Source organism: Taudactylus pleione, unplaced genomic scaffold (genome assembly GCF_031769625.1).
Source record: "Taudactylus pleione unplaced genomic scaffold, aTauple2 ptg000139l, whole genome shotgun sequence".
Taxonomy (NCBI): domain Eukaryota; kingdom Metazoa; phylum Chordata; class Amphibia; order Anura; family Myobatrachidae; genus Taudactylus; species Taudactylus pleione.
Window position 1 is genome coordinate 8,895,704 of NW_028284541.1, and position 25,006 is coordinate 8,920,709.

Consider the following 25,006-nt stretch of genomic DNA (forward strand, 5'->3'; position numbering starts at 1 on the left):
GATTACACAGTGTCGTATATCAGCAGAGCTGGGAGGCGTCTTTCCCATCGGCGACATGTTAGCACCCTGGGTGAGAAAGAACATTGGTCCCCCCCCCTGTCTTCATTGTGGTGACCCAATACCAGTCACTCTACGGGGTATATTTTCTGAAATGAGAGTTTTTAGAAGTGGAGATGTTGCCCATAGCAACCAATCAGATTCTACTTAACATTTAACTAGCACCTTCTAGAACAGTGGTGACAAACTTGGGCCCGCCAGCTGCAGTGGAACTACACATCCCAGCATGCAGTGCCACAGTTTTGCTATTAGGGCATGCTAAAACTGTGGCAGGGCATGCTGGGATATGTAGTCCCACAAAAGCTGTAGGGCCCGAGTTTGACACCACTGTTCTAGAAGATAATAGCTAGAATCTGATTGGTTGCTATGGGCAACATCTCAACTTCTAAAAACTCTCACTTTAGTAAATTTACCCCTTGGTGGTATTGGTAGAACCTATATGGCTGCTGTAGGTATCAACAGAAGGTGAAATGGATGATAATCCACACAGACATCCCTTCACCAGTATGATTGTTTATTGGTAACAGCAGTAAACACAGGGTTAAAACAGTGATAGTGGTGGGCAGTAATAAAAAGTCTCTGATGGAAGCTCTAACACACTGACGCGAATGGAGTTTGCATATGCTCATTAAAACATGTTGATGTCACCCCAGCAGTGTATTGTCACCTGGAAGGAGTCAGCGCAGGAGCGCTACCCTCTCCAACACCCTCCCTTGCTCAGGGCTGTCTCCGATTACTCATAAATATTACACTTTAACTAGATATTTCTCAGTAAAGTCCTCCTGTAACCAAAAACATGGGATTAAACAATGAAACTATAAACAGTGAAACATATCAACATCTAAAAATATTCCACTCCACACGTTCTCAGGAACACATCTAGTCATTGTGACATCAGTCCCTTCTAACATATCAGCTGCATTATCTTCGCTTGCAACGTAAGTTATGCTGATAGACCTTTTCTCCACTAATTCATGGATGAAGTGGTGTCTAATAGCAATGTGCTTGGACCGTTCATGGTGCTTGGTGCTAGAGGACAAGTCATTTGCACACTTGGTGTCACATGCAAAGAAGACTTAATCACACAAAGGGGCTTATGTTAAAGGATGCAATCTGGTGCTGCTGTATTTTTAAAGCATCAATCATTTTAAAGGCAAAACAAAGCTGGTTTTGCCTTTAAAATGATTGCTGATTTAAAAATACGGGAAGACTTGCAGGCGTTCCCGCAGCAGCACCACCTATTACATAAGCCCCAAAGTCTCTTTTAATCATAAGGGTTCCTTGGCTGCTTCTGTAAGTGCCATATCCTGGTGGATATGGCAGCAGTGGGTTGTTTTCTGCTTGCCCAGCTGATGGCTGCATCTGCTAATACAAATAGGTATCCCGTATAAGAACGACATCCTCATATGATCCCAGGTTGGCATCACAGAAAGTTTCCAACATAGGCCCGTATTCAATTTGAAGCGAAAAGCCGTTTTCGCCTGTTTTTGGCGGAAACTTTTCGCGGATGACGTCATTTTCACCTGTTTTGATTTTACTCCGTATTCAATTTGGAAGACTTTTCGCCTAGGCGGAAAGTCAATGCAATGTACCAGGTGGAAAAGTTTCGACAATGAATAGCAGGCGGAAAAAAGTGCAGAATTGGGGTTTTGGGATGCAGCGTTGCGGGAACCCCCATGCAGGCTTCAGACAGTCCCCCAAAGGTAAACTGTGTCAAAAATTTTTTTAAAAAGACTTAAGAACACCCCAAAAAATCACTTTGAATTTGGAGGCAAAAAAAAAAAATGTTGGACAAAGTTAAAAAATTAGCGAACTTGACTCTGGGGGGGTCCCCAAGTATGCCCCAGGTGTTTTTTTCATTGCAGGGGCTTGCGGCAGGTGGATTTTTCATGATTTTTTAAACTTAACTTTAGCAACTTTAAAATATGCTGGCCCCCATATTCAAGTACCCCAAATTTGCTTGGATAAGTTATCTTGTTTAAGTTTCGCCGGGTCCCGTTTTTGCCTACCTTCAAATTGAATACGATGATACGCAGGCACGCGCGCGATACTTTTCCGCCTGCAAAACACACGAAGTAGGCAAAAAGTTCTGGGAGGTGAAAAAGTATCGCGGGTCCGCTCAAATTGAATATGGCTCATAGAATATTCAGACTTTGAAAACTTTAATTTTAAGGAATGTGAACCTTTTAAATATCTCAGGATGTCAAGATTATTTTAATTGCAGTCCAGTGTTGCTACCGAGGATTAATTGCAAATTGGCTCTGGACGAGTTCCAATGCTTGCATACATTAAACCTCCAATAGCGCTTTGCTAAGGAACTTTTTCATTTCCTCTATCTCTGCCTTGCTTGTTGGTGACATGGCTTTTTTCGCTCTATTGTTTTATGGTATAGACAGTGTTTAGTCTCTGAATGAACAAAGTCCATCTCTAAAAGTACAGCATCTAGCTTAATGTACCAATGACCACTCTGTTTTAGACCATACAATGACTTTTTCAAAAGACAGACTTTTCTTTCTTGGAACATGTCCTCATTGTAATGCTCAGAAGGTTTCATATAGATTTCCTCAACTAGTTCTCCATTTAAGAAGGCTGAGTCAAAGTCTAGTTGGTACAAGAGTAAATCATGCATAGTAAATATGGCAATGACTAAACATAATGTACTGTATGTTGCAACAGGCGAGAAGATTTCCCTGTAGTCAATCCCGGATTTTTGTGTATATCCTTTATAACAGGCAATAGTTCCATTTGTATTTAACTTTAAAAAAAAAAAAAAAAACATGGTTCTGACTGTCTTATGGTGGTTAGACCTGTCAACAACAGTCCATATATCATTATCATCCAATGACATCAGTTCTTTACTGATTTCCATACCTCCCAGTCATTGCTTGACTTTACCTCTTGGATATTTTATAGTTTACAGAAAGTGATATTTGCAAACTCCTCATAATATCTCCTATGGGGTTTTCCTTTGTTATTTCTCACAGAACTCCTGGGGGCAAATTTACTAAAGTGCAGGTTTTTAGAAGTGGAGTTGTTGCCCATAGCAACCAATCAGATTCTACTTGACACTTATCTAGCACCTTCTAGAAGAAAATAGCTTGCTATGGGCATCAGCTCCACATCTAAAAACCTGCACTTTAGTAAATATACCCACTGTTCTGTGATTGGATATCCACATTAGCAGTCTTGTACTACGACATGCTTCGGCATATCCAGTGTAATAAACTTGTGCTGAGGTTCTTGTTCCGGCTTCACATTAGGTGGCACTGTTTCATGAAACACCATATCCCTTGATTTTACAAGCCTTTTATGTCCCATAGTTTGTACCCTTTACTTTCTTTGCAGTATCCAAGCATGATACACTCAATCGACTTGGGATCCAGCTTACACGTTTTATCCTTAGGAATGTGTGTATATGCTTTGCAGTCTGCACCTAAAGACTCTGAGATGATTGATGCTTAGCTTTCTTCCAGACCATGCCTCTAGCAGTGTTTTACCTTTCACAGCTACTGTGGGCTCGCGATTTTTTAAATATACTGAGGTGGACTCTGTTTCTGCCCTAAAATGTTTTTTTAGACTTGAATCACTCACCATAGTCCATGCTGTCTCCACAATTGTGTGGTTGGCCCGCTTCGCTAACACCATTCAGTTCTGGCATGTATGCGATGGTTAGCTAGTGCTCAATGCCATATTTCTTCAAGAAGATGACTAGGCTTTTGGTCTCATATTCCCTGCCATTAACAGATCTCAAATTCAGTTTTTGACTCGTTTGAGTCTCCACCAAACTCTTGTATTCTGCAATTTAGTTTACTACTTCACTTTTGGTTTTAATTAAGTAAATGTGTGTCATTCTTGTGATGTCATCAATGAATGTCAAGAAATAGTGGTATCTGCTGATCAACTGTAACTCAACCTCCATCGTGTTGGGAGATCGGCAGCAGCACTCTACACTGTTTCAGTCAGATTGCCTGGAGCTGGCAGGCACTAGGACCTATCTTGGTTCCTTCTGGAGCTCCATCCTCCAATGTTCTACTACACATGTGCAGCAAGACTGCGCTTCTTTCTCCTCAGGCATCCTTTAGAGTTAGACACACACTGTTCTACCCAGCACAAAGGCTGCTGAATTACACTATAGCACCACCGCTTAAGTGTATAAGCGCCCCGCTGGTCCCACAGTGAGCAAAGAGCCTGTAGGTGCATTCCAGCCGCACTAATTTACTGAGCCTCTCAGTTTTACACAGCTCATGGTTTAGGCACTAGTGGGTTAGGTTAGGTTCAGGCACTGGGGATGGAGGGGTAGGGTAGGGAGACGGGAAGGGTTAGGATACCTACCTGCAAGTGTCAGTATCCTAACCCTGTCGGCAGGGCTGGTGCTAGGCTTCTAGGCACCCTAGGCAAAACTTCTGCATGTGCCCCCACTCCACCACCCCCTGTACTCATTTAGCCCCTCAGGTGAAAATGACTTTGCACAGTAGGAGAGGCGGATAAGTTTTGTGTTAAAAAATTAAATATAAATATTATATATATATATATATATATGTATACATACACACAAAGTATCGGGCGTAAATAGAACTTTTTGGGCCCCATAGTAACATTTTTAAAGTGCCCCCCCTAACATAGGTCTTAAACAGTGCCCACAGTAGTAATTCCCCTAAAATACTAAGGACCTGATTCAGACCCGGTCGCTAGATGCGAGCGATCGCATCCAAAAAGGGGTCGGGCATGCAAACTCCACGATCGCACGGCAGGGCTAAAGGACGCCCTCCATGTTTTAAAGAGCGGCGACTAAGCGATCGCAAACTAGTATAATGACGCCCCCTCTACTCTCGCAGCACACGTCATCTCCAGGAAGTAAGAACATCGGTAACATCGAGAGCCATCGGAAGCACTCGCACTGCTTGTGGTAGGGTTTTCATAACGCAAGCAATACGAGTGCTTCTAGTAAAAAACCACTGCCGCGTCAAATGACGCTACCATGACGCACCTTTGGTAATTATGGACGCCCATTAAATGCCGTTTTGCGGCCCAGACACGCCTGCATTCACACAACCACTCCCCCATTTTTAAGCACCTTCCCGTTACCACCCACAAATGACACATTCTGTTACTCAAAGTAGCATCCAGTCTTTCCGCTACGAGCGACCGACTTTCGATCGCAAATAGCGGTTCACGCACATGCACTGCGACTAATACGCATTTGCAACAATTGCTCGGATGCAAGCGAGTGCAGCTTAGCGACCATGTCTGAATCAGGCCCTAAATGCCCCCTGTAATGGTACCCCTTATGCAATGCCCACTGTAATGGTGCCCCTTACAGTGCCCCCAGTAGTAATAATGCCCCATGTAGTAATGCCCCTGGTAACACTGCCCCTAAAAGTAATGCCCCCTGCAGTGCCCCCAGTAGTAAGGGCCCCAGTAGTGCCCCCAGTTGTAATGCCCGTGTAGTGCCCCCAGTAGTAATGTTCCCTGCAGTGCCCCAGTAGTAATGCCCCTTGAAGTGCCCCCAGTAGTAAGGGCCCCTGTAGTGCCCCCAGTTGTAGTGCTCCCAATATTGCTGCCAGTAGTAAGGCCCCTGTAGTGCCCCCATATGATGCCCCCAGCAGTAGGGCCGCTGTAGTGCTAAATTGACCAAGAAGAATCCCATGGAATCCATAGGCCAACATGTGATCTCTACCACCTACTGCTACTGTAGGTCCAATCCTCTGAGTTCCCCATATCAGAATGAGCCAAATTATGCATCATTACAATTGATGTAGCCGTTATCTCCAGTACTTTTCCCTTCTTCCAACATGGTGCCAGCTACTCCCCAATGACTCTTCACCAGTTCAATCTGCTCAGAGCTGCCAGATACTTCTAGATGTGTCTCCAACATATGGCTATGCCGCGTTGTGAATACCAGGGCTTACCTGCTGTGTGGCAGCATGCTGCTGGAGGGGCATGATGTATGGCTGTGTTTCCCTGGCAGACTGGGTCCTAACCAGCCTTATGTACTTTATACCCCCCCCCCACCCCTCATTTTGTCATCCCTGGATATATCCATATTGATCTCATACAGTGCACTGAAGACAGAAGTAGCACAAATAATAGGAGCCTGACCTTCTTTGTGTTATGGCACTCAAGGGAGCTTTGGATGCCAGGTGGGTTCTGGTGTAAAGTCTCCATGATAATTTTGCCCTGAACACATTGTATGAATGGAGAAGGGTTTGCAGACTCTTCTAACTACTCTCCATTCAATCAGCATTGGCAAATCTAGTAGAATGAGATTTGATCCTGTCTGGGGCTGTCTGGAATTGCCGGTCAAAGGGAATCCCCACCCAAGTGCCTGCCTGTGAATGGCTGGCAGTATAACCTGGCATGTCAGGTGGGAATACATAAACTAGATTGACAATCATTATGTTGACAAGCATACGATGGGCAGGAGTAGGTTTGTGTGTGACTCAGAATCAGGACCTTTGAGATTTACTAGAGTCGTTATCAGTACCTCATAAGCAGTGGCATCCTGTTTGATCTGGGCATGGTAGAAGCTTCTATGGGGCACTGGACTGGAAGAGGGTGAACTGTACTAAATACAAGAAGTGCTGGCCCTCTGCTTGCTTGTGAAAAGATCATGCCTATAAGCATAGTGTGGACACTTGCCTTGCACTTACCTGGTGAACGCTCTGTGCAAAAGTTTTGTTGCAGGTCCTAAAACTATGGAGGAGATATTTCAGGCAGTGTAAAGCGTGGAGAGGTTGCCCATGGCAACAAATTAGCTTTACCTACCATTTTATAGAATGCACTTGACAAATGCTAGAGAGAAGCTTCACAGCGGAGAAGTTTCGCAAAGCAACCAATCTGCTTCTAACTGCCATTTCAAAGACTATGCTAGATAAATGACAGCTAGAAGCTGATTGGCTGCTATCGGTCACTTCTCCACTCTACCTCTCCCCAATACTTGATACATCTACCCCTTATGTTTTCAATACATTGGAGCAGCCAGGTAGCATTCCCTGATCTGGGGCCCTGGCCTGGGGAAGCTGGGCAGGACTCAGCATTGTTGTGGCTGCTTCAAGTTCACGAAGGCTGGCCACTCCCCTGGGACCTGCCACCAATCAGCAGCCGTCTCCCATCCTTTTTCGACACACCCCTGTGCTCTGATTTCTATGTGACCTCTTTTATAATGCACACTGTGAATTGTAACACCTCCTCCACTGAGGTCAGTGATGCCTATGAATACCTTTATTTACACTTACCACATCACTTATGTGGCAATGGAATCACTGTGTGGACAGATCACAGATCATAGGCTGCAGCACCACAATGCCATCTTCAGATGGCGTAAGCTGACAGCATTGCATCCCCCATAGAAACCTATGGGGGCTGCAGCTGCTGTGGGAAATGGAGGGACTGCAGCAAATATCCCTCCATATTACATCTGGGGGATACTTAATATTTGCAGGTATCCCCAGTGGCGTAACTTCATCCCAGGTGCCCGGAGGCAAGATAAATTTACCCCCCTCCAGCTTCCGCCACCCCACTATGCAGTCCCTTTTATACAATGCCCCCAGTAGTGGTCCCCCTATGCAGTACCTTCAGTAGAAGTCCCCCTATGCAGTGCCTGCCTATGTAGTACCCCACAGTAATGGTCCCCCTATGCAGTGCCTCCAGCAGTGTTTCCCCTATGCAGTGCCTCCAGTAGTGTTTCCCCTATGCAGTACCTCCAGTAGTGGTCCCCCTATGCAGTGCCTCCAGTAGTGTTTCCCCTATGCAGTGCCTCCAGTAGTGTTTCCCCTATGCAGTACCTCCAGTAGTGGTCCCCCTATGCAGTGCCTCCAGTAGTGTTTCCCCTATGCAGTATCTCCAGTAGTGGTCCCCCTATGCAGTGCCTCCAGTAGTGTTTCCCCTATGCAGTACCTCCAGTAGTGGTCCCCCGATTCAGTGCCTCCAGTAGTGTGTCCCCTATGCAGTGCCTCCAGTAGTGTTTCCCATATGCAGTGCCTCCAGTAGTGGTCCCCATATGCAGTGCCTCCAGTAGTGGTCCCCCTATGCAGTGCCTCCAGTAGTGTTTCCCCTATGCAGTGCCTCCAGTAGTGTTTCCCCTATGCAGTACCTCCAGTAGTGGTCCCCCTATGCAGTGCCTCCAGTAGTGTTTCCCCTATGCAGTATCTCCAGTAGTGGTCCCCCTATGCAGTGCCTCCAGTAGTGTTTCCCCTATGCAGTACCTCCAGTAGTAAGGCCCCTGTAGTGCTGCCAATAGTAAGGCCCCTGTAGTGTCCCCAATAGTAAGGCCACGGTAGTGCCCCCAATAGTAAGGCCCCTGTAGTGCCCCCATATGATGCCCGCAGTAGTAATGCTGCTGTAGTGCCCCCATATGATGCCCCCAGTAGTAAGGCCCTTGTAGTGCCTCCAGTAGTAAGCCCCCTGTAATAAGTCCCCTGTAGTGCCCCTAGTAGTAAGTCCCCAGAATTAAGCCCCCAGTAGTAAGCCCCTGTATTAAGCCCCCTGTAGTGCCCCCAGTAGTAAGCCCGCAGTAATGCCCCCAGTAGGGCCCCTGTAATTCCCCCTGTAGTGCCCCATATGATGCCACCAGTAGTAAGGCCCCTGTAGTGCCTCCAGTAGTAAGCCCCCTGTAATAAGCCCCCTGTAGTGCCCCTAGTAGTAAGCCCCCAGTATTAAGCCCCCTGTAGTGCCCCCAGTAGTAAGCCCGCAGTAATGCCCCCAGTAGTGCCCCCAGTATTAGGCCCCCTGTATTGCCCCCCAGTAGTAAGCCCCCTGTAGTGCCCTCAGTAGTAAGCCCCCTGTAATGCCCCCAGTATTAAGCCCCCTGTAATGCCCTCAGTAGTAAGCCCCCTGTAATGCCCCCAGTATTAAGTCCCCTGTAGTGCCCCCAGTAGGAAGCCCCCTGTAATGCCCCCAGTATTAAGCCCCCGGTATTGTGCCCCCAGTATAAAGCCCCCTGTATTGTGCCCCCTGTAATGCCCCCAGTATTAAGCCCCCTGTAATGCCCCCAGTATTAAGCCCCCTGTAATGCCCCCAGTAGTAAGCCCCCTGTAGTGCCCTCAGTAGTAAGCCCCCTGTAATGCCCCCAGTATTAAGCCCCCTGTAATGCCCTCAGTAGTAAGCCCCCTGTAATGCCCCCAGTATTAAGTCCCCTGTAGTGCCCCCAGTAGGAAGCCCCCTGTAATGCCCCCAGTATTAAGCCCCCGGTATTGTGCCCCCAGTATTAAGCCCCCTGTATTGTGCCCCCTGTAATGCCCCCAGTATTAAGCCCCCTGTAATGCCCCCAGTATTAAGCCCCCTGTAATACCCCCAGTATTAAGCCCCCTGTAGTGCCACAGTAATGCCCCTAGTATTAAGCCCCTGTAGTGCCCCCAGTAGTAAGCACCCTATAATGCCCCCAGTATTAAGCCCCCTGTAGTGCCCCCAGTATTGTGCCCCCTGTAATGCCCCCAGTATTAAGCCCCCTGAAGTGCCCCAGTAATGCCCCCAGTATTAAGCCCTCTGTAGTGCCCTCAGTAGTAAGCCCCCTGTAATGCCCCCAGTATTAAGCCCCCTGTAGTGCCCCCAGAAGGAAGCCCCATGTAATGCCCCCAGTATTAAGCCCCCTGTAGTGCCCCCAGTATTGTGCCCCCTGTAATGCCCCCAGTATTAAGCCCCCTGTAATGCCCCTAGTATTCAACCCCTGTAGTGCCCCCAGTATTGTGCCCAACTGTAATGCCCCAGTATTAAGCCCCCTGTAATGCCCCCAGTAGTAAGCCTCCTGTAATGCCCCAGTATTAAGCCCCCTGTACTGCCCTCAGTAGTAAGCCCCCTGTAATGCCCCCAGTATTAAGCCCCCTGTAGTGCCCCCAGAATTAAACCCCCTGTAGTGCCCCCAGTATGGTGCCCCCTGTAATGCCCCCAGTATTAAGCCCCCTGTAGTGCCCCCAGTATTAAGCCCCCTGTAATGCCCCTAGTATTAAGCCCCCTGTAGTGCCCCCAGTATTGTGCCACCTGTAGCGCCCCCAGTATTAAGCCCCCTGTAGTGCCCCCAGTATTGTGCCCCCTGTAGTGCCCCCAGTATTAAGCCCCTGTAGTGCCCCCAGTATTGTGCCCCCTGTAATGCCCCCAGTATTAAGCCCCTGTAGTGCCCCCAGTATTGTGCCCCCTGTAATGCCCAAAGTATTAAGCCCCTGTAGTGCCCCCAGTATTAAGCCCCCTGCAGTGCCCCAGTAATGCCCCTAGTATTAAGCCCCTGTAGTGCACCCAGTAGTAAGCACCTTCTAATGCCCCCAGTAGTAAGCCCCTTGTAATGCCCCCAATATTAAGCCCCCTGTAGTGCCCCCAGTATTAAGCCCCCTGTAGTGCCCCCAGTAGGAAGCCCCATGTAATGCCCCCAGTATTAAGCCCCCTGTAGGGCCCCCAGTATTGTGCCCCCTGTAATGCCCCCAGTAGTAAGCCCCCTGTAATGCCCCCAGTAGTAAGCCTCCTGTAATGCCCCAGTATTGTGCCCCCTGTAGTGCCCTCAGTAGTATGCCCTCAGTAGTAAGCCCCCTGTAATGCCCCCAGTATTAAGCCCCCTGTAGTGCCCCCAGTATTAAACCCCCTGTAGTGCCCCCAGTATTGTGCCCCCTGTAATGCCCCCAGTATTAAGCCCCCTGTAGTGCCCCCAGTATTAAGCCCCCTGTAATGGCCCTAGTATTAAGCCCCCTGTAGTGCCCCCAGTATTGTGCCACCTGTAGTGCCCCCAGTATTATGCCACCTGTAGTGCCCCCAGTATTGTGCCCCCTGTAGTGCCCCCAGTATTAAGCCCCTGTAGTGCCCCCAGTATTGTGCCCCCAGTATTAAGCCCCTGTAGTGCCCCCAGTATTGTGCCCCCTGTAATGCCCCCAGTATTATGCCCCCAGTATTGAGCCCCCTGTAATGCCCCCAGTATTAAGCCCCTGTAGTGCCCCCAGTATTGTGCCCCCTGTAATGCCCCCAGTATTAAGCCCCTGTAGTGCCCCCAGTATTGTGCACGTACACACACTCAATGCCGCTCCAGTGCCTGCCGCCATCCGTCCCCGGCACCCGCTCCTCGGAACTATGGGAGTGACATCATGACTTCACTCCCATAGTGCACTGCGGGACCCGGAGCTCAGTTGTGAGCTCCGGCTGCCGCTGGCGCCGGGGGGGGGGGGAGAGAAGGAGCGGGCGTGCAATGGTAACACACTCAGTGGGCGCCCGGCAAATGGAGGGTGCAGGGGGTGCAACCGCAGCCCTTGCATCCTCCATAGTTACGCCACTGGAGGTGGAGCAGCGATCAGCGGTGCTCCTTCTCCATGCAGCTCCTCCTCAGCAGTGGCTGGGTGACAATGGAGCCAGGTGCCCCCTTCAGGGCTGGTGCCCGGCGGCAAATGACTCCATTGTCTCTGGGAGTTCCGCCACTGGGTATCCCCCAAAAATGGGTGTTTTCAGGGAATATGCTGCAAATATTTAATGATAAATAGTCCTCATAATGAGATGTGTTTACATAAGTCCTGACTTATTTAAATCGGAACACAACTTCTTAAGGGACGTGTCAGTGACATCAGGAGGCATGGTAACATCACAGAGGGCGTGATCATGCTTCTGGTGGCGTGTCTCATGCTTTAAAGTGCTAGGCCTCCTCTAAATCAAAGTTAAATAGCTGCAGGGACTGTCAGGACTGTCCTGAAATTGGGATGAACAAAATACTAAAGGCGCATATCCACTACACGATTTGCTCCATGAGCGATATCATGTAGTGTGTCCCCGGCAGTGCTGTGCTCAGTGGCCTTAACGACATTGAGCACCCACACTGAACGATATCAATCACGACATCATTCAGTGACGTCACCCTCCCTCATCCCCGTACTTGCAGAACCTGACAATATCGTCAGGTTGCCCTGCAAGTACGGGCGGTGGGTGATGTCGTCAGCGACCAGCGGGGATCGCGCATCGCTGGTCGTTGACGGCATAGCCACTTGAACGATATAGTGAACAATTGAACAATAATTATATAATTCTAGTTCAATCGTTCATTATATCATCTAGTACCCAGGTTCTCAAACTCGATCCTCAGGACCCTAAACAGTGCATGTTTTCCATGTCTCCTCACAGAATCACAAGTGATATATTAGCTCCACCTGTGGCTCCTTTAACCACTTGCCTGGCATAGTCGCATCAGATGCGACCACACCAGACTGGGCTTTCCCTGACATAGTCGCATCTGATGCGACCAGTCAGAAAAGCCCACTAGGCGGCTGCCGGAAGCTTATCTTCTAGCTGCCGCCTATGTCAGAGGGACCTGCTGGTCCCTCTAAACCCTCTGATTCCCCTCCAGTGTGTCCTGATCACTGCTGGCCATAGTGATCGGGCACCCAGCGGGACCCCCTCCCCTGCAGCCGTGCCTTCAATAGAAATATCAGCTGCGGCTGCAGCTGTGTCCCGATCACTGTGGCCACCGGCTGCCTGCTCAGTGTCCCTGGCCCGGGCAGCTGGCTGCACCACCACCCCTACACCACCAGCGCAGCTGTGACTGCTGTAAAAGCGGCGGCTGCTTCTCCGGGGAGGCGGAGGTTCTTCTACCCCCTCCATTCCCGGCGTGGCTACCTGCCCTCCTGAGATAACTACAGAAGTAGCAACCGGGGCTGCCAGAGCCGTGGTTGCTGCTCTGTCCCAAGCCGGAAGCGCTCAAAACCCCCTCCTCCCGCAGCGCAGCTGCTTGGCTCCTGCTCCGTCCCGAGCCCCCAGCCACGCCAGCTATTTCTCCGTCATGAGCTGGCAGCACACACCCCTTCCTCTACCGCCGCGCCGGATACTGTTTTGTCCCGAGCCGGCGGCACTCGCACCCCCTCCTCCTCCGGCTGCTCTGTCCCCCCGAGGCCCTCTCCTCCCCCGGCCAGGTTACACAGGCCAGTGTTGTCCCCGGCCCCTCCTCCGGGCTACAGCTCTGCCTCTACCTGTCCCTCCCGTGTCCCGATCACTGCTGGACACAGTGATCGGGCGTTGTGCATGAATTATATATATATATATATATATATACATTTGTGTATATATATATATATATATATATACACACTGTATGTGTGTATATATATACATATATATGTGTGTGTGTATATATATATATATATATACTACATATATGTGTGTATAATAGCGGGGGTCCGACTTGCGTTTCAGGTGTCTAGCAGCGTCTGTGGCAAGGTGCGGGTTGGGTTCGGCGGCAGGGTGCAGGGGTTCAGCAGGGGTGCAGGAGGGTCCACTGGCGTCTGTATGGTGCTCCGGCACTGTGGAGGAGAAGTAGCTACTCCCACGTTGGCAGTCATTGGATACAGTATATATAAATATATATATATATATATATATAGTATACTTTATACAGTATACTAGGGATGGCCATGGACCATCGATGGTTTTCCCCAACCGATGTTAATGAATCATCAGTGGCTGTGGTCTCAAACAATGTTTTCTATTGATAGTTAACCCATCGGCTATCGATTGCACAGTTGTCAACGGCCATCATTACAGTATACTATAAAAAAAAAATTTATATAAAATCGTGTTGGATAAGTTTTAAAAAGATGCTCTTGATCTAATTCAGTCATAAAAAGAAAAACAATTTCGGAGCTGTTTTTGGAAAAAAAAATTGTCCGTTAAGTGGCTAAAATGTGTCAGTGAGCAATGAATATACCTGTGCGCCAGCTGGGTGATCTGGAAAACATGAACTGTGTGGGGGCCTGAGGACCGAGTTTGTGAACCACTGGTCTAGTGGATACGCAGCTTTAGCTGGCACAAGATAGATTCATGTAAAAAAATCACACATTATACACACTTTTACAGTATATGCATCCAAACACATATAAAACATCTTTATAAACACTGAGTTTTATTCACATTTTTACTAACATGCAGTTTTTTTGTAATGGTGCTGAACGACAAAGAAGAACATCAATTAAGTTGGTTTTCCCTGGGCCAGTATTAATAATAATGTTGAGGATATTTGTTATTATTTTGGTTTAATGCTTTCACTTCTACAAGGTTATAAGACCTCATTAGTGAGGAACCTCTATAAGCAGGTCATTTTTCCCTTTTTACATAATATATTGCCGTGTACAGAACTGTAGATTTGTCCCAGGACTCATAGGGGAACCAGCTACAGAATACAAGGTGAGCTTGCCGCATCCTACCAGCAGAGGGCGCTATGTACAGCAGTGATGGTAAGGAAAGTTGAAAATGCAGCATACTGACAAGTCAGAGGGTTTGGATACTTGCTTGAATAGACACAGGGACATTCAAATAATTGATTACAACTTCAATATTTACAGTGCGAGGTAAGTGGAACTCCTCCTCCTACTATGTGCACTAGCAGCACTGGTAACTGGTGGGTGCCAGTAGTAGTAAAAGCTCATTATTAGTAAAAGTCGGAGAAGTCTTTCTTGCTAATGTATCTAGAGATAATTGAGAGTAGATAGACAATTTGGACTCCCCTGCTCTCGCATGTAATGTCTATTAATGTTCCTAAATATTTGTATTACCTGCTGAATGACAGACATTCACCCTGATGAATTTTGAGGATTTTTTAGTGGCTAAAACCTGAGATTTTTTTTATTATTTTCAACTCCACATAATGTTAACTATGTATGATCTGAGTGATTTGTGTCTATACACCACATTAATATGCAGGGTCACTATGACGAATAGTTACCAACACATACATTACATTGTCATATTTATTTACTTTGCAGTAACAAAGTTACATATTGAAACTAATTCTCTAAATCAGTGTTTCTCCAACTCTGTCCTCAGGGCCCCTGACAGGTCATGTTATCAGGACCACCTGTGGGTCATGCCAATTGTGTCAGTAATGAATACACCTGTGGTCCTGATAACATGACAAATGTGTCAGTAATGAATACACCTGTGCTTCAGCTGGTCTGCAAAACAAGAAGTGTCAGGGTTCCTAAAGGCTTGAGAAACGCTGCTGTAAATGCTGCCGCCTCCTGATAATCCTAGCCCTGACCTCTTTGGTGGGCTGAAAATAGTTTTTAAAGGGGAAAGGCCTGATGAGGGGAGCCAGCTATGACGCTGCTTCTGAAGGTAGGACCAACACACTTCAGCAATGTGCTATAAATACTCTGTGTGTGTGTATATATATATATATATATATATATATATATATATATATATATATATATAAATAATGTGGTGTCTCGCAGTACAGTGGTTGCTATGGATCGTTGTTTGGTGGAAATGACTGTACTGTAAGTTGGTGGAAGTGGTATCAGAGGGAAACTCCTTGTATTTTAATGTAACATTACTATATGTCAGTATTTCCTAACCTCTGTTCTCAAGGGTCAAGGCACACTAATAGTCCAGGTTTTAAGGCTATCCATGCTTGAGCACAGATGGTTATATCACAATACCTGAGGAACTAATCACGACTGCTGTGCTCAAGTATGGCTATTCTTAAAACCTGGACTGTTGTGACGAGTACTTAGGGTGGGAAGCACTGCTAGTAATCATGTAAATGTAGTAAGATATTGCAATAAGCAAAATACTTTGGATAATGCCCAACACAACATACTAAACAGTGTCCAGCATACTGTATTATGCTGCACAACATATTTACTTGCAGGTTGTACAGTATATGTCACAATCATTATAAATGCAGAAGCAGATCATATGATACATTTACTTTACATAGGTGTATAGATATTTTCCGATCTTTATCTTGCATCTATGGCGTTGATTTACTAAAGTTTCTAAAACAGACAAGTGGTGATGTTGCCCATAATAGCAACCTATCAGATTATGGGCCGTATTCAATTAGCCATAATAAGCGGTTTTCGTTGCAAAGTTTCCGCCGATGACATCATTTCGCCAGGCGGAAACTTATCCCCGTATTCAATTCCAAAGACTTTTCCCCTGTGCAAAATGTCTGCACCTTGTAACCAGCAGAAAAGTTTGCCTCTGAATGCAGGCGAAAAAAAGTGCAGAATTGGGGGTTTAGGGTGCAAAGTTGCGGGAACACCCCTGCGGCCTTGGGACAGCCCCCCAAAGGTAAACTGCCTCAAAAAAAGTTTTAAAAATACTTTAGATCACCCCAAAAAAGTACTTACATTTTGGTGGCGAAAAAGTCCAAAGTTGGAGGACAAACTTTAAAAATTAGCAAAATAGACTCCAGGGGGTCCCCCAAGTATGCCCAAACTGTTTTTTTGATTGCAGGTGCTTGCTGAAGGTGCGTTTTTTTTAGCAATTTTTAACCAGGCTTGCACCCATTTTCATGTACCCCAAATCTGCTGGGACTACTTATTTTTGCCAAAAAAACCTGCTAAATGCTATTCTTCACCACTTGTGCAAAGACGCTAAATCGCAGCTATTGAGAGCATTTAAGCATGCCAAATACCTTCAGCAGGGCTATTCGGGGGTATCCATAGTGATCCCCAATGTCAGTGCATCTTTGGGGGGATCGGTCTGAAACACCGCCGGAAGACCGGCAACAGAAGATCCCGACAGGTAAGCTTTTTTCACTATTAATAACCCTCCCTTAGGGGTGCCTAAACCTAACCCTCACGGGGGGGACCCTAACCTTTTTTGGGGGTACAGACTGATTTACACTTTTATTAGGAGTATTAGTACACATCTACATTGATTCCCTATGTAAGTGCATCTTTTTGGGGGGTACAGACTGATTTCCCCAATTCTGACTGTACTTTCTGCCTATTCCACATTCGCCGCTTTCCGTTTTCGCCTGTTTATAATTTTATAATTGCAATTGAGAAGTGATAGACAGAATCTGGTTGCTATAGGTAACATCACGACTTGTCTGTTTCAGAATCTTTAGTAAATCTACCCCTTTGCCTGGCGGTGTATTCAGGTAATTGTGATATGGATGCATCCACAAGTACATAAGGGCGCGCTTGTCTTGCTACAACAATATGCAGTGCTAATGACTATCGGCAGTACTATCTAGCTGCCTATGACTAGCTAATTGTGCATTGACCCCTCCGGTTTTAAAATAATTATCATTTGTATGTGAACTACTGCATGCAAAAATATTCTCCATCATTTTTTTGTAAAGCAGAAAACAGAGGTTTGTGTTTATTTAAAACTAGCTGGGATACTCAGCTTTGTCTGGGTTGAAGACTGTACCCTGAAGTACACCTGCAGCCTTGAGTTGCTGAGTTGGGGCATAATGTTATAAGGGGCATTATTGTGTGGCATAATGTTATAAGGGGCATTACTGTGTGTAATAATGTTATAAGGGACACCACTATAGGGTAGAATAATGTTATATGGGGCATAATCTGCAAAGAGCATTACTGTGTGGCATAATGTATAAGGGGCACTACTACTGCATGGCATAATGCGTATAAGGGGTACTACTGTGTGGCATAACCTGAACGGGCTCTGTGTTGGGACAAATGTATGTGTCTTTTTTGTTTTGTATTTTTACCTGGGGGGGGCTTTTAAGATCTTACTATGTGGGCCTCAAAGTTCTAGTTATGCCCTTGCATGCAAACACAGAGGGCTGACTAATATATATGAACACTTTGAAAGGACTAAGTGCTGGATTCAATTAGAGTTGAAAAGTGCCGTTTGGAGATAAGTCTCCGCAGATTCTGACTTTCCGCCTGTTTTCGAAGTATCTCCATATTCAATTCCAGGACTATTTCGCCTAAGCGGAAAGTCAATGCATTGTAATTGGCGGAAAAAGTATCTCCTATGAATAGCAGGTGAAAAAAAGTGCAAAATCTTTATTTTGAGGTGCAAACGTGGGGAAATGACTCAGAACCCTTGGGATAGCCCCCAAAGGACAAATCAGCAACAGCTTGAAAAAAAAAAAATGACCTCAGAACACACCAAAAAAGTACTTTCGTTTTGGGGGCGAAAAAGTAAAAAGTGGGGGGACAAGCATTAAAACTAGCGAAATAGACTTCTTGGGGGTCTGCAAGGATGGGTCACGTGTTTCTAGAATTGCAAGTGCATGCCGCAGGTGCGTTTTTGATGTTTTTTAAAAGTTCACTTTACAGACCTAAAAATATTCTAGCACCCATTTGCAGGTACTCCAAATTTGACTGGACTGCTTATTTTTACCAAAAAAATACTACTTTATGCCATTCTTCACCACTTTTGCAAATACGCTAATAATAAGCAATTTAAACAACTTAAATACCACAAACATTTTTATTAGGGGTATTAGTACACATCTACATAAATTCCATATGTAAGTGCATCTTTTTTGGGGGTACAGACTGATATTCCCAATTCTGACCATACTTTCCGCCTGTACTGCATTGCTGCTTTCCGTTTTCGCCTGTTTAGGAATTGAATAGGGCGAAAAGAGGGGAAGCACACGGAAAGTTTTCACCTCTGAAACGGGAAGGAGGTGGAAAGTCGGACAGGCAAAACTTTTCCGACTTTCCGCCTCTAATTGAATACAGGCCTAACTCTGGATTTAGGCCCTAATTCAGAGCCGGACGCTCTGACCAGAGCGCTCGCTCTGAATCAGGGCCCACCTCCATTAATATGGAGCGTCCTCCTGGACGCTCGTATAGCTGTGGGTCACCACCCACAGCATATACGAGCGTGCAGGATGATGGTCGCGATGGTCTTGACCATCGAAACTGCGAGCAAAAGCCTGCGGTTGAGATTTTCAACCGCAAGGCCAGGAGTGATTTTGGCTCTATCAGAGCCAAAATCACTCCCACTGACATCACTAGTGATGTCAGTGGGGCCGGCTTCAGACGGTAGGCGTTCCCATGGGAATGCCTCCATCTGGCAGGCACGCCCCCGGCACGCCCACCAAAGGGGGCGTGCTGTCAGTCACCATCGTCGGGTCTCGCGCATGCACACAACGGAGCTCCCTCTGTCGTGCGCATGCGCAGTGGGGACCATCGACCCACTTGCGAGCGGACAGCCGCTCGCGAGTGGGTCTGAATGAGGGCCTTAATATGAACTTGTATGAGTCATAAAGTTTGACACTTTTTCAGACTATGAGGTTAAAAAGATACTTTTGTAGCTTTCACATAGGTTTTTGGATGACTGCCAATTTCCATTTAAGCCAGACCCAAAACCTGTGTAATTTAAGTCTCCCCATTTTTAGGGATTGTGTGACAGTGTGTGGCCCTGACAAAGTTAAAACCTGGGCAAAAACCTAATCCTGGTCAAACTACACCACCATGCCAAATTTGGTGGAGCTAGGTCCAAAACTTTGGCCATGCATAAAGGACAGACCGAAAGACAGAGGGACATGCTTTCTCACTTATATAGCTCACTGGTTCTCAAACTCGCTCCTCAGGACCCCAAACAGTGCATGTTGTGCAGGTCTCCTCACATAATTACTAGTGAAACAGCTGCACCTGTGGATCTTTTAAAACGTGTCAGTGACTAATGAATACACATGTGCACCTGCTGTGTGACCTGTGTGGGGTCCTGAGGACCGAGTTTGAGAACCACTGATATAGATTCATTGAATTTGTATTTTATATTTGTATTTTATATAATGAATGATCGGACCTGCAAATCATGAGTGCCCATACATCATCTCAAAGGGTCGTCATTTTACCAGTCACATGTAAAGAGAAATGTTCTATCGGCAAAACGTCTAAATATTGCCATACATTAGCAGTCTACAGCCCCATTGGTCGGCGGAATCCAACATGTTGGACAAACCGATTTATAGCACTTTTTATTCACAATCGGCAATTTGTGTGGGTTTTTTTTACACTATCAGTCTGCAAAATGCAGAATTTCCCCAAATGATTGCTGATTTATGGGCCCCGTAACTGTGAAGACAATATTCTCGCTTGTGTCTATGACCCCTTATTATGTTGTTATATTGTCTACAAATAGGGTAATATAACTGTAAAAGTCACTACTAACTCTGTCATGCTCATCTCTACACTACTGTGGGGCATAAATATATGTTGTGTTCAGTTGACAATGTTTTACAGTTGGATGTACAGACGTTTTTTTTTTTTCATCCGTCTATTCCTACATACTTAAAGAAACGAAGAGAAACCCTGAGCAAAACCTCTAGTTTGGGGTACAGTTCTTAATTAAGTCATTAATTAGGTCCACTCCTTCAGAAATCAGCCTAGATATGATATTTGCTGAATATGACGCTTCGAAAACCTTAAAAAACTTCCTACATACGTTCAGCGCAAATGGTTTTAAAGTAATTTTCTGCATATAAAGCAGCGTCCTCTCTGGTGAGCCGTGTGCACGGGGGCGCCCTCTCTGGTGAGCCGTGGGCACGGGGGCGCCCTCTCTGGTGAGCCGTGGGCACGGGGGCGCCCTCTCTGGTGAGCCGTGGGCACGGGGGCGCCCTCTCTGGTGAGCCGTGGGCACGGGGGCGCCCTCTCTGGTGAGCCGTGGGCACGGGGGCGCCCTCTCTGGTGAGCCGTGGGCACGGGGGCGCCCTCTCTGGTGAGCCGTGGGCACGGGGGCGCCCTCTCTGGTGAGCCGTGGGCACGGGGGCGCCCTCTCTGGTGAGCCGTGGGCACGGGGGCGCCCTCTCTGGTGAGCCGTGGGCACGGGGGCGCCCTCTCTGGTGAGCCGTGGGCACGGGGGCGCCCTCTCTGGTGAGCCGTGGGCACGGGGGCGCCCTCTCTGGTGAGCCGTGGGCACGGGGGCGCCCTCTCTGGTGAGCCGTGGGCACGGGGGCTCCCTCTCTGGTGAGCCGTGGGCACGGGGGGCGCCCTCTCTGGTGAGCCGTGGGCACGGGGGCGCCCTCTCTGGTGAGCCGTGGGCACGGGGGCGCCCTCTCTGGTGAGCCGTGGGCACGGGGGCGCCCTCTCTGGTGAGCCGTGGGCACGGGGGCGCCCTCTCTGGTGAGCCGTGGGCACGGGGGCGCCCTCTCTGGTGAGCACGGGGGGCGCCCTCTCTGGTGAGCACGGGGGCGCCCTCTCTGGTGGGCACGGGGGCGCCCTCTCTGGTGGGCACGGGGGCGCCCTCTCTGGTGGGCACGGGGGCGCCCTCTCTGGTGGGCACGGGGGCGCCCTCTCTGGTGGGCACGGGGGCGCCCTCTCTGGTGGGCACGGGGGCGCCCTCTCTGGTGGGCACGGGGGCGCCCTCTCTGGTGGGCACGGGGGCGCCCTCTCTGGTGGGCACGGGGGCGCCCTCTCTGGTGAGCCGTGGGCACGGGGGCGCCCTCTCTGGTGAGCCGTGGGCACGGGGGCGCCCTCTCTGGTGAGCCGTGGGCACGGGGGCGCCCTCTCTGGTGAGCCGTGCGCACGGGGGGCGCCCATTCTGGTTGCCTGAACACCAGTGAGCAATATAAAACCCAGAATATTAAGCATTATAATTAGCTACTTAACGCATACTGTCATAATAGAAGTACGTTTTTTTTTTTAAATAAAAAACTCTGCCATTACTGTCCGTGTTTTAAGGATATCCATACTTGAGCACAGGTGACTTAGGCCCTGATTCAGAGCCGGACGCTCTGACCAGAGCGCTCACTCTGAATCAGGGCCCTCCTCCATTAAAATGGAGCGTCCTCCTGGACTCTCGTATAGCTGTGGGTCACCACCCACAGCATATACGAGCGTTCAAAGAGATGGTCGCGACGGTCTCGACCATCGCGACCATCGGACTTGCGACGGAAACCCTGTGGTAGGGTTTTCCTGCCACAAGCCCTGGAGTGATTTTGGCTCTATCAGAGCCAAAATCACTCCCACTGACATCACTAGTGATGTCAGTGGGGCCGGCTTCAGACGGTAGGAGTTCCCATGGGAACTCCTCCGTCTGGCCGCCACGCCCCCGGCACGCCCACCAAAGGGGGCGTGCTGTCAGTCACCATCGACAGCACGCCCCCTTTGGTGCGAGACCCGGAGCGACAGCTTGGCTGTTGCAGTCCAGGTCTCGCGCATGCGCACGACGGAGCTCCCTCCGTCGTGCGCATGCGCAGTGGGGAACATCGACCCACTTGCGAGCATACTGCCGCTTGCGAGTGGGTCTGAATGACCCCCTTAATTAGTACAGTACCACACTTACATTTAACTATCTGGACTCCAGCATAGATAGCCTTAAAACCTGGACAGTAATGGTGGCGTTTGGGAACCTCTGACTTAGATGGTATGAAACCATTGACAGAGGAACTATCAATGGTTTCACACACCAATGGCTATCCCTGCTCTATAACTTATGAGCAGTTTACCAATCAGAGGTGGGGATTTGGGGGTCACATCGGGGGGCAGAGCTAAGCTCCATCTTCCGGCACCAAGTAAAAAGAAAAAGAAAAAACATTGGATGGCTCTGTACCATCGATGGTGGAGAGCCATCTCATCTCTGACATTGGCAAAACCATCTACCATCTGTGGTTAACCATCGAGGTTGATGGCCATCAGTCAACTGCATCGGCTGCAGCCCCTAGAAGCCGGTAACAGCTGCCATGATAGCAGGGGAGAGGCTTTCTAAGGATAGTGCTCTCTCTGCTATCAAAGTCCGGACAGGCAGTCCAAGGTGGAAAAACACCATCACTGGGACTTCTTGTCCATCATGTGATTATCGGGGAGCACTCCCAGTGGGAAGTCCCTGCGGATGTGGGATTTTTTTGGGTTAGCTATAGCTCTGCAGCCACTAGGTAAAATGTTGCCACTGGTTATAATGCAGCAATGGGCAGAAGTGCAGAGGCGGTAGGGAAGTGTGAGGGAGTGTTCTCCAGTTGAGTCAGAGCATGTTCACTCATTTTAGACCAACTGCTATGCGCATATTTCTCTTTTTAGAGCTGTATATTTTGCAGGTGCAAATACACTCTGGATGACCTGATGCAAACTAGGCGCATATGCTGCACGTGGCTCTGTATACTGTATGTGTGGTGGCATTTGCATCTGTTTTGCATCCAACTCTGTGTCGCCCCCACTGTGTTCTTTATGCAGGGAAATTCTACTGGACAAAAGTTGAAAGGTAGAGCTGGTCACACAGGTTTATGATAATTTATTATTCAGCAGTGCCGTACAATGGAGAGAAGAACTTACATACTAGTGTATGGGGACAGCGGGCCACATCGGGAGAGAAAGGTAAGCAGGAGATACTGTATCTGTGATATCTCCTGCGGTACCTTTTTGATGAATGGCCCCAAAACTTAATATCTCCAAAAGTAGGTGAAAATTTTCATTTTCACCTGCTTATGTAGAAATTATTGTGACAGTGATTACGTACAGTTAGAGAGAAGAGGCAAATACAGACATGCTTGTAGCATAAAACAATTTAAAAGCTGGAGCATAAATGCCATAAACCGTGCATAAGACAAAATAATAGGTGTAGAAATCTGTTAAGGGATACGGAAGCATGTGGACGAGATGAGGTAAACAAGTATATAAGAGCAAGGAGGACTTGCCTGATTTGGTCAGATTGTTGAGGGTTTCTAGTCTATGTCAAACAAGGCCATTTGGTTTAATGAAGGGTGGTATAAGGCCCAGTTCATTGAAGTCAGATGGTAACTGCACTTATTGTTCGTGTAAGACGTGGGTTCGAATCCCACTTCTGACACCACATTGCCAGTAGCCAGTACTTTACTTTATCCAAGTGTAGTACAATGTGTACCGGAGATGCTACAGCATCACTAAGAAGTTGCCTGAACTTCCTATTGGTGAGCCAATTCATATGAAGTCCCTTCCAGGAGATCGCACAGGCTGTTGGAGACTTGGTTCCTGTGTGCAAAAGATTGCACCACACTCCTATCTTGTGGATGTGGATGGAACTTTGTACAGACACACGTGTGGATTTGAGAGTAGCTGAGCGTCCATTTCTACATGAAAATGTTGGGCATTCCACTCTTGGTCTGATTATGGAGTCAATGGCGAGTCAGGAATTTGAAAGGCCCCAGGTAGTTATATCAAAAGAATATGGAGAAAATGAGAATATGAAATATGGGCCTGATTCAGAGCCGGACGCTCTGACCAAAGCGCTCGCTCTGAATCAGGACCCTCCTACCTAAAAATGGAGCGGCCTCTTGGACGCTCGCATAGCTGTGGGTTACCACCCACAGCTTATGCGAGCGTCCATGATGATGGACGCGATGGTCAAGACCATCGCGACCATCGGGCTTGCGATGAGACCCTGCGGTAGGGTCTCGGTGACCGCAAGCCCTGGAGTGATTTTGGCTCTATCAGAGCCAAAATCACTCCCACAGACATTACTAGTGATGTCAGTGGGGCCGGACCCAGACAGCTTGGCTGTCGCTATGCGGGTCTCACGCATGCGCACGACGGAGCTCCCTCCATCATGCGCATTAGGGCACAATCGACCCGCTTGCGAGCGCCCTACGCTCGTGAGCGGGTCTGAATTGGGCCCAATGCCAGCATACCGGATGGCAGTGCAGCTACTTGTGATGTGGGTGTGGCTTTTGGTTATGTGTATGTTTGGACAACATGGCTACTTGGAACTAACATGCAGTGTCTGTATTCATTTAATAACTCTGAAACACTTATTTTTATTACATATGTGTCCATAATATTAATGAGGACTTACAAGCACAGGAATAAAAAAGCCATTTTATGAGAAACTGATCTTTATTGCAGCAAAAAAAAAAAAAAGTAATATACAGTACATAGGACATACATGAAATGTATTGTCAGGGATAGGTGCAATTTATTTTACTTAATACTGAAATAACAGTCCCACTTGAACCAAGTGAGCAATTCAGGAGATGTTGCTGTAGCATGTAAGCACGACATGATGTTAGTAGTGAATCCAACTGATTATGATCTCGTTTAGTCTTAAATTTACAGCACAGTATGTATTTTATTTGTAGGCATAAAAAGTTCCTTCTTTATGAAGTTGCATTGTACTTGGAAATATACATACATCAGTGGGTGCCGCCATGTTGAGTTTTATATTGGCCTCATCAGACAAAAACATGGTGGCTATCTCTCACATGATCTGCTCCTGTGTTATGAGAACGTAACTAGTGACAGGTTAACTCTATCTTAATTAATATCTACATATCTAAGCACGGACTCTAATGGTTATTCATGTA